Raw genomic sequence first — 11,066 nt, 5'->3', positions numbered from 1 at the left:
TATATCCACTTTGGAACTTATTACCTAATACCAAGACAATAAAATAACATGAGACTTACCTACGAAATTTTCTGACTCTTGGTGAACTAGTTTGTCAAAACTCAAAAATTTGAACATTCACTCCGAAATATTATGTTCAAGAATATAAGCATTAATAGCCAAATAAAAAAAACTTAATCTTTTTTGATAATTTTTGTTAGATGCATTATCATTCCAATCACGTTTTGACTATCAAATTTGCTTTTTAAATCGGATTCATTTTTTTTGAATTTTTTTGTATTTAAAGGATCCATTCCTTTCCTGAGATCAGTCACATCATCAAAATGAAGCTAGCATCTTTGTTCCTTGTATTGCTCATTGCTGTAGCAGCTGTAAGTGCTTTTCTCTATTTCAGTATCGTAATGAGTTCATTACAGTTCCAAAAACAGTGCTGTAATGAATTAATTACAGCATCGTTTTCAGTTATATTTTTCGTTTTGTGGTTGTCTGTACTGACTTCCAATCCCATCAAATTTCAACAAACGTCAATAATTGTAAATATATACCAAGCAGTCAAAGATAGCAGTCATAGATAGCTATACTATTCGTCCTCAAAAGCCATGCTGATATTTTGAAAAGATGTAAGATTTATTTATGGAAAAATTCAAGAGTCTATACATATACCTACTAGTGTTCTTTCAAACACTTTGGAGAAAAAAGTCAATAAACTCATTGGATGATAAATTTCAAGATATTCACTGTATCCTTTCTTGTAAAAAGGTTTCACTACAGCTTTTTTCAGAGATTGCGGAAACACACAATCTTTAAAAGCCATGTAAATTATATAAGCTAAGGGGTCTGCGATGATCCAAAAATTTTTTTTTGATGAGAGTATTCGGTATTTCATCTTAGCCAAAGGAGCTGTTATTTTTCATTTCACTGACAGTTTTGATGAAATCTTCACCAGAAATTTCGAACAAATAAAAGATCCTAAATTTTCAATAATAAGACGAATTTCCGAAACAGATGTGAAATTAGTGGAAGTCTGTGTTTTCAACGTCTTATATTATTATATCAAATATATCTATGGAATATTTGTTGAATGATTCAGAAAGATGGTAAGGATTGTCAAATGTCAGATTGTCAGTAGGATACCGCATGCAAGTAAATGAAAATTTAAATGTGATATTTAAGTGCAGTCGTTGAAAAAATAAATTTTCATTGCAGGAATGCTCCCTAAAAGCCAAGTATTTTAGCGACTTCCCCCCTTTCTCATCTGCAGTAGTTCCAGAGGAAGGCGCGGTAGGAAGTGATGCAACGGTATGTATAGAACTTCATATTTTATTTTTTCCCGACAAATAAGATCAACTTTCAGCAAAGGATCACGAACCGCATCAAAAGAAAGTTGACTTTAGGTATATTTTCTCAAATATTTTGTTTTATAGAACTCGTGATGCTGATCAAATGTCTTCATTGAATCACCGCTATAAATTCAACCATTTAGATTATATATTCAACCTAATACACTGCGCCAAAAAATTAACGCACATTATGGAAATTTCAAATTTATTCTACAACTGAAGGTGTTCTCAATGATAATTATTTTTATCAGAATTATGCATGCATATGTTTTCAACGTTTTTCTTCAATACAGATGTTTTTTCCCTGCAGGAATAAAAAAAGATGAGATTATCAGGTTTTGAATGTATTGGCTTCATTCTGAAATCAGTTGTTCTCGATCAATTCTAGTGATCAATAGTTTTTCTTTCGTTTGATTTTCTACACTCGATCGCTATGCAACGCGAAACACACAATTTGAAGAGAAATCTGCCCAAGCGGTATTTTTCCGAGAAGAGGGGTGGACATACACAAGAATTGCAGAAAGGTTTGGAGTTTCCCATACAAGTGTGTCCAGAATGTTGCAGCGATTCAGGTAGACAGGTATGAATGTCCGAAGACCAGGACAGGGTAGACCACGGGTAACAACTGCCATTCAAGAACGTAACTTGAGAGTTTCTTCGTTGAGACAACGTTTTGCAACCGCTCGCGTCCTTCAAAATTAGCTTGAACAAACTCATGGGGTGCAAATCAGCACTCAGACAATAAGAAATCACCTCAGAGAATATGATTTAAGGCCTCGTGTCGCGGCAAGAGGCCCAGCTCTTACCCCAGCCCATTGAAGGGCGCGTTTGGATTTTGCGAGAGAGCATATCCATTGGGAAGAGGCTGATTGGGAAAGAGTTCTCTTCACAGATGAGTCTAGATTCTGCTTCTACCATTGTGATCGACGTTCCCTTGTATGCAGACGTCCACATGAAAGATATGCCTAGTGCAATTTCCTGAATACTACTGGTTACGGGGGAGGATCGATTATGGTATGGGGTGGAATATCTTTGACTGCTCGCACAGACCTAGTGGTCGTTGTTAATGGACCTATGAATGCTGATAGGTATATAAGGAACATTTTCGAAGAGCATGTAGTGCCATTTGCCCCATACATTGGTGAAAATTTCATTTTTATGGACGATAATGCCAGACCCCATCGTGCACGCATCGTTCAGGAGTACCTTGAAGAGGTTGAAGTCTCACGGATGGAATGGCCAGCAAGAAGTCCAGATCTCAATCCGATTGAGCAGGTTTGGGACAACCTCAATAGAAGGCTGAGAAGTTCAGAAAATCATCCAGCTACTCTTAATGACTTAGGAATCCAACTCAGAGAAATCTGGGAAGGATTAGATCAGAACATTTTAAGATCACTCATTTTGAGTATGAACCGTCGTTGCCGAGCTGTAATTAACGCATAGGGTGGAAATACCAAGTATTAAATCACTTATCAGCATTTCAGTATTTTGAAAATTGTTTATTTCTCTTCTTTTTCACATAAGATTCGGTGAAATCCTGAATTTTTCTTCCATTTAATGTGTCTTGTTTCGTTCAAAACCCTTCCGAGAGAACATAAAAAATAAGTTATAAAGTCAATGTAGAGTTAACTTTCATTGAAATTGAGATTTTCAGAATGTGCGTTAATCTTTTTGCGCAGTGTAGTTAGCCAATAAAGAACCTTTGTGAGATAGAAGTCTTTTTCGATACTTTTTATTCGATCCTCTTATATCCCTTCCATGATTGTCAATTCGTAAATCACTGAGATAAAACTTTAACGATTTTCTATTGTTTTAGGGTGAATCAAGACCATATTATATTCCACCAGGGGCAGAAGAATGGAAGGAGCGTTTACTAGCTTGAATATTACAATGAACTGTTAATATTAAATCTGAATTGATATGCCCACAGACCGAAAATTATTTCTAAAATTAAAATAATGATTGAATATCAATAATTAATTAAAAGGATTGATGCACATATTTAATTTTTAAATTAAAAAAAAGACCCATCCAACACTTACAATTTGTCGTCACCTATTATAAAAAATCTCGAAAATTATGTGGTATTCATCTTGAATATCACTTATTGTTCTGCAATTCCATTCATTGTATTACTCACGATTCGTCAATCATTTTGATTTTTAAAATTATTACGATTGTTTAACCCTGCTTGGTGAAGTATTTAAGGAGAGAGATCTTAGTTGAAATCAGTAAACCATCGAAATGAAGCAAGCAACCTTAGTGATTCTATTACTTGTTCTAGTAGCAGTGGTAAGCAATTATTTTCCTGTCATGTTTTGGAATCTACTTTTACTCTGATACAAATCTTGAAAACTTGTGATTAAGTTGAAATTCAAGAATTTTATTTTGGTTGAATTCAGAAATAGGTAGTTTCTTCAATTGTATTGGTGAATACTGAATGTTTGAAATTGCAGAATACTGTTACCTCCCAGGGTCCAAGTTCAACTTCAATTGTTGCAAATAACTCAGCAAAAAAATTGAAAGTTATCGACTCATTGGTAAAGGTAGGTAATTCAAATTTTTTCCATTGAATAACCTCTCATCTTCAATATTCGAAGAAAAATGGACATGTTAAAAGTAATCGAATTCTCGTACTCTCCTGAATTGTACAAAATTAGACGAAAAGTCGAAATAGTTATTCTTAATACAAGTGCAGAAGGCATTGATATTCTTCCACGAGTTGAAAATTCAAGAACGAGTAACGAAGTGACGAGTTTTTTCATTGAAATTGATGGAATATTTCCATGAATATCGTTTAGTTATTTTTCATTGAAAAATATGGGTTGGCAGAACAGTTAGCACCGTCTTGCTGAAAAGGAAAGTCGTCCACCTAAGTCTTCATGCAAAATACTGTGTAATATAATGTGGAATGTCACATTCTCAAAATTGACATGGAATCGATAAACTTGAGTTTTCATCAACACTAAGGACTATAGCAGCAATATTCTCAGTTCTTCTTAAGCGAAGCTCACGGTTTCGATTCTCTACTTCACTAACTTGTCCCAACATCTCACATTTTTTCAGCCGTTTCTCTATTGTTGTTCGAGAAGGTGCTCTAATTTTTCGAATTGTATGATAATTGCAAAATTTTCACCATTTTTTCAGTGAAGTTTATCAATTTCAATGCGTCTTTGAAGCATATATCGTTCCATTTTACTTATTGTGTAACTTCACTTTTCAAATGTCTAAAACTGACAGCTATCCAGTGGGCTATTCAAAATAAAACTCCTAATTGGAAAACCCTTCATGTACAGGGTGGGCAAATAAGCGAGGTAAACGGCTATATCTCAGGATCCACTAACCGTAGAGACTTGCGGTAAAAATTTTTACCACTAAAGTATACAAGAAAACACACTGGAAATTGTTTTGAACTTCTTATCTCTATCGCTAGGGGGCGTAATAGCTATCGTAGAGCAGAAAAATGTATTTCACTCGAAAATGTTTCATATAAAGTTAAAGAAAAAATATCATCACTGTAATCCTTGGAAAATTCTCTATCTTTTTGAATTGTCACTTTCGATTTTACGACATCAAATTTAGGTAGAAGAAAGGGAGAAATCGGACTGATTGAAATGCCTGTAACTTCAGTTTGGCTCAACATTTTTGAGCAAATTAGATCAAATTTGTATGAAAAAACCAGAAGGTCGCAAATCGATAGCTTCAGGCGTCCTGGAGTTATGACTGAAAGAAGACACTATTTAGTTTTTCAGTGCATCAGTTGAAGAATATCTTTTCTCTAATTCTGTGGTTATTCCGTTCATTCTTCCACATCTTGTAGAACAAAATCGTGCGAGAATATATCAGAAACGCACAGTTTTCATGGTTATATTTTATTATTCTATGTTGGTACTCCGAACTTTCCGCCACGGCTTTATCTGTCAATTCATCAATTTGCCTTGAAGAAATTAGTTCTGCCAACCAACATTTTTCAATGCAAAAATCACTAAATTATATTTATGGAAATATTTCATTAATTTCAATGAAAATGCAATGAATTAGAGAAAATAATGTATAATACTCGTACAGAAGGCTCATTCTACCACTCGTTCATTCCAAAACTCGCCACTTCGTGGCTCGTTTTTGAATTTTGAACTCGTGGAAGAATATCAATGCCTTCTGCACTTGTATTATAAATAACTATTTTCGGCCATAACTCCAGAACGCTTGAAGCTATCGCTTTGCAACCTTTTGGGTTTTTTATTCAAATTTGATTGGATTTCTGTTTCTGTCAGAACTTAAAGACACAATTTGGTTTTTGGCCGTCCATCAGTTGAAGAATATCTTTTTTCGGCCATAACTTCCGAACTCCTGAAACTATCGCTTTGCGACCTGCAGGTTTTTTCATGCGAATTTGATGGAATTTCTGTTTCTGTTAGGAAAATCCTATCATTACATTTGAAATTTCGAAGTGAAATGAACAAAACAATGAACTTATTACTTAGCGCCCCCTATCGAAAGCAGCAAAAACAAATTTATCATGAGTATATTTTGTCCTCAATCAACAAGATATTATCTTTCAGAGGAGATCTAATTTGCTCAAAAATGTTGAGCCAAACTGAAGTTACAGGCACTTCAATCAGTCAGATTTCTCACTTTTACCTACCCTTATTGGATGTCGTAAAATCGAAAGTGACAATTCAAAAAGATGGAGAATTTCACAAGGATTACAGTGATGATATTTTTTCTTCAACTTCATATGAAACATTTTCGAGTAAAATTTATTTTTCTACTCGACGATAGCTATTACGCCCCCTAGCGGTAGTGGTATGAACTTCAAAACAATTTCCAGTGTGTTTTCTTGTACACTTTAGTGGTAAACATTTTTACCGCAAGTCTCTACGATGAGTGGATCCTGAGATATAGCCGCTTACCTCGCTTATTTGCCCACCCTGTACATATAAAATTTAGTGCGATAATTACCTATATTCCATACAATATTTTATTCGTCAGCACAATTCACCTGAGCCTGATTTCATTCCTAGGTTAATTTTAACATCATTTGACAAACACATACAGAGTTTGGTTGTATGGATTGTTGAATTTGTTACAAAGCATGTGAATTATTATGAATTCATGAAGTCTAATGTCGCTTTTATGAATTCATAATGTTTCGGATTTATAAAGAATATTTTAATTAAAACTAGTTTATCACTTTTTGTTTTTCATCATTTATTACTAGAAACATTCAATACTAATACATAAATGCTTTTATTTATAAAACTGTTGTTTATGGTACTGTTGTAATTTTGCAGGTTCAAAAACATAAACTTCCGACTCCATCATTGTTGAGACAGAAAGCAACATAACAGCTTGAAAGCTCCAAATAATTTCTTCGAAATAATGCAGAACTAATTGTATCGATTCAAGAAATGGTAAAATTATAAAATAATAATGAAAATAAATTCTTTTCATTTTCCCTTGTGATAAACAGGTGCTCTGCCACTCGAAATAGTTGTGTCATCTTAATTGTATTATTCTAGTAGAAACTGCATTATGAAATATGACTTGATGACCACAGAAGAAACAAAGGGTAAATAATATACAAGAGATGTTTTGTCATTGTCGCATCAATTTCCTGAAAATAAGAAAAAATGTGTATTCGATTGATTTGATGCATTTCTTCAAGTATTAAAAGTAAAAAAAGAGAGCTTTCATGTAACCCAAAGACTTGAAATGTTATGTCTAACGCGCTTACAGTTTTTGTTGCTATAGGAACAATATTTATGATCCAGATAAAGAGAAGAGTTTTTAACTTAGCTCAACTTTTTTATCGTGGGGTATACAATGATCCCCAGAGATTATTGATACATGTAATATATGTGTATGTATGAACATTTATTATGTGTACATACATATCATGAGAATGGAGGTTCACACATTCTTTCGAGGAAACTAAGAATCCAAATGTGAAAAACAAAATGAGAATTAAATAGGTACGTTCGTAGTGTTCGAATGAAACAGTGATCTTTTCTGAATTAATATTACCAAATATTTACATCACAAATAAAAAAATAGGTAACTTATTCAAACATAAGGTGTTTTTATGTCAAAATTAGTTTTTTTAGTTCATTTTTCCTGACTTGGGTGAATTCTTTCTCCTGCATTTGAGATAATTGTATTTCAGTATAAATTCGGATCGTATTACGAATCTTCTGATGGTGGTATGAAAAGTCTTTCTTTTTGAATCTGCGGAAATTCAATTTATGAAATATCAAAGTATGAATTATTTCTCTGTAGTTAGTTGGTTTAAAGATCGATTAATCCAGCAGAAAAAAAAAACATCAACAATAGTAGAAACTGGCCGATAAAAATAGGCTATATTTTGAATTGAATAGAATTGGAGAAAAAAGTTCGATCCATTCAGAGATCCTTAAGAAATTATGATATATTTTATTGTTTTATGTATTATTCATTCTATTATGACAAATATGCCTTCACCTTCAATTAGAATGTACTGATAATATAAAGGAGAAATATATTTTATATTCTTATATAAATAATTATCGAAAGAAATATGTCATGACTTGTGTCTTGATGAACAGTATTTTTAAAAAACCAACTTACTATTTCAACTAAAGCAGGAAATAATATTACAAATGCTGTTAGCTTCGTTTTAACGTTTCGACTGACCTTACTTGAGATTCGATTACTTAAATACCAAAGTTATTCAATTCCTATATAATTCGGTACATTTATAACGCTTATTTATTGTTAAAACGTGATTTCTACAATGATTGTATTTGCAGTTGTAGCATTGTATTCGGCTACATATTATATTTTCAGCATTTAATGTTTCAATATCAATCATTAAACGAGGTATAATAATGATGAACACAACTGACCAGATATTTCATTAGTCGATAAGGATATGAAGACAACTATACCAACTCATCTATGTAGATATTGGAAATAACAATAACATGCTCCAAAAATGGTAGTAAAAAATTTCGAAATATTGTGAAACCTGGCGAAATATATCAAGGTTATTACCTAAAAATTCAAAGAGAAATATCAAACTGCTATGTCTTAGTGAATATATGTATAAATAATATCATAGTAACCGTGGGCGCCCCCAAAAACGGTGGGTGGATGATATTAGGAGGATTGCTGGACATGGAAGCGGTTGAAAGAGACCTATGTCCAGGAGTGGACGAATGCAGGTTGAAGAAGAAGAAGAATATCATAGTAAAAGGATTTTTTCCATTCCGTTTCCATATTCATGTTAGGTACAAAAAAGTACAATCGTTAAACATTTCAACAGTATCGATGTGGATTTTTTTGTCGCTGTATCAAGACATTTAAAAAATGATTTTTGTTCGATTGATGGACAAAAATTTTCACAGAAATTCTCAGAAAATTAATATAATTCAGAAAATGAAAATTCAGTAACTTCAAAGGTTATACCCAAATAACTAACCCCACTCGATAGCTCAAATATTACATTGGACACCCTGTATCTCGCTTATGCTTTCAAATTCGAGGTATATGTCATAAGGCAACAATGATTTTCCTGGTGTCATTTGGATTTACTTACAAAGCTTGTGATTGACACTGATATTGTCGATATTGAGGACCATAGGTGCATTATTTTGAGGTACAGCCATAAGTGTGGTCTGTGTTAGCAAATTGAATGGTTATGCCAAAAGAATTTTTAGAGTGGTGTCGAGGGAAATATTGATTACCTTCGGTTTTTGATGTGTGACGCTGAATTGACATCTTATATCGTTGCTTGGATGTGGATTACAGCTTCAGTGGTTTTTTTTAAGATCCTAACAACATTATATTACGAATCTTGCCCCATCCTTCGACTGGTCGTCGTCAGAGTTGGGTCATTGCTCAGATCACAGAGGCTGCAAAGCATCTGAGAAGTTTTCACTGGTTAAAAGTGAACATGAAATCCAAGGAGATGAATAACGGCTACAAACCTGCTCAAAATAAGTATGAATTATTAGTTAAGTCAAGTAAGTTGTCATTTTATGATGGAATACTGGCTGTATTCTACAACAAATCAAAACAATCTGGAAGCTTGTAGATATAGACGTCCGGAAGAGTAAATCTACGAATGATATTGTTTTGAATGTTAATGGTTGCATTCTCTCTGATCCTTTGGAAGTTGCGGAGGCATTTGGAGAATATTTTACATCTGTGCTCTAAGCTCTAAGCTCACATCAATATTATGGAGATATATAACTCTAATTCTTGTACGACTCATGGCTTATCTGAATTCGATCTTAATTTTTTTTCTATCCTACCGGATAGAGAGTTCTTGAAGTCATAAAGTTTCAAAGAACAATGCTAGCCCTGGTTCTGACTTCTTCTCTGTGAAAACTATGAAAGAAATTGCACCACTGATTTCAGCACATTTGGCCTATTTGATCAATTTATCGGTGACATCAGGCAAATTTCTCTCCTTACGAAAATACCAAAATAATTCCGTTATTCAAGGAGAACGAGTCCACATCCATGGCAAATTATCGCCCTATGTCTCTGCTTAGCATTGTAGTGACAGTGTCTGCTCACAGATGGCGCTATGGATGTATGCGCCACAATGCATCGGCCCCGGTAAATTTAAAGGGGTCGTCGCATTGCAAGTCGCAACACACTCACTTATCTCCGAAGGTGTGTCTCCATAATGTCAGACTCCCAGCATGGTTTCCGAAGGTTTTTTCGCCGTCTGTCAATTCTTGGAGTTCATATATGCCATCTTGGATGGTGACCTCTATGTTGTCGGTTTATTTTTTGATCTCTCACGAGCATTTGACTGCTCACAGTTCTCTTTCATTGAGGATGAAAAGTACAGTTAAGGATTGCGAGCAGTTTTTCTGAGGCGGATCTCTAGTTTTCTGTCTGACCGCAGTCTCTAGTACCTAATATAGTAGGTTACTTGTAACTTCTAACGATTAAAGAGTTTTATCGGCATCCAAAAAAAATTATTATTCATGAAAAGATTCATATGATTTTCATGGCGGAGCAGTGCCACAGAAACTGTTATCAAGTAAATCGATTATTATTATTGATCAAAATATTGTTATTGTTGGATAAAATCGGTCACTAACGAAGACAAGGAGCTCGAAGCTCTACTGAATGTAACTGAAAATCCACACACAAGCCAAATGGAGCTTGGTGTAGCCTGTAGTATAAGTGAGCGTTCAGTTCAAAGAATCCTCAATAATAATAATAATATCATGCCTACCACATTCAGATGTGGTAGATATAGCATCATTTTAATGCGCGAATATACGACGTTGCTGGTGATCGGTCAGCTTGAATTCTTGTGATAACAAAACTTCAAAAACTTCAAGACCTAAGTTTTTATGCAAAATACAGTGAATGTCGTTTGTAGAATGCCTAATTCCCAAGATGATTGAGGAAAATTCCCCCTTTCCATACGATATTTCGTATGGAAAGGGGGGATTTTCCCTTGCTATTTTATAAATAGCAACGTTATTACGTTGCTATTTATAAAACTATATGTCCGGTGTACAACCAAAATTCTATCATTGTTTTATGTAGCAATTATAATTCGAAAAAAAAACAGACGTTGAATGTAAAATCAAAATATATATTAATAATTGAGGCACTTTTAAATTTATTATATGTATGTTCATTGATTGTGCTGATAATAGTGGATAATAGTGTCGAATGAGAATTATGAATTCAATAATTGAAAATTGTAGGTATCAA

The 11,066-nt window shown here is 33.8% G+C and overlaps 2 long non-coding RNA genes across 3 annotated transcripts; both read left to right on the top strand.

Moving 5' to 3' along the window:
* Window positions 1-303: 303 nt before the first annotated feature.
* LOC123683196 lies at window positions 304-3,341 on the top strand. 2 transcript variants are annotated; one of them, XR_006747955.1, is made up of 3 exons: window positions 304-371; window positions 1,207-1,299; window positions 3,157-3,341. It is a non-coding gene; the product is annotated as an uncharacterized LOC123683196 (long non-coding RNA). The 2 variants fall into 2 exon arrangements; XR_006747956.1 differs by lacking the exon at window positions 304-371 and adding an exon at window positions 1,081-1,143.
* Window positions 3,342-3,555: 214 nt separating this feature from the next.
* On the top strand, window positions 3,556-6,775 carry LOC123683195. Its single transcript, XR_006747954.1, has 3 exons — window positions 3,556-3,632; window positions 3,797-3,886; window positions 6,635-6,775. It is a non-coding gene; the product is annotated as an uncharacterized LOC123683195 (long non-coding RNA).
* Window positions 6,776-11,066: the final 4,291 nt, after the last annotated feature.

The sequence above is a fragment of the Harmonia axyridis genome, chromosome 6 (genome assembly GCF_914767665.1).
Source record: "Harmonia axyridis chromosome 6, icHarAxyr1.1, whole genome shotgun sequence".
NCBI classification, from domain to species: Eukaryota; Metazoa; Arthropoda; class Insecta; order Coleoptera; family Coccinellidae; genus Harmonia; species Harmonia axyridis.
The sequence above is the reverse complement of the archived record's forward strand: the minus strand, read 5'-3'. Positions and strand labels throughout refer to the sequence as shown.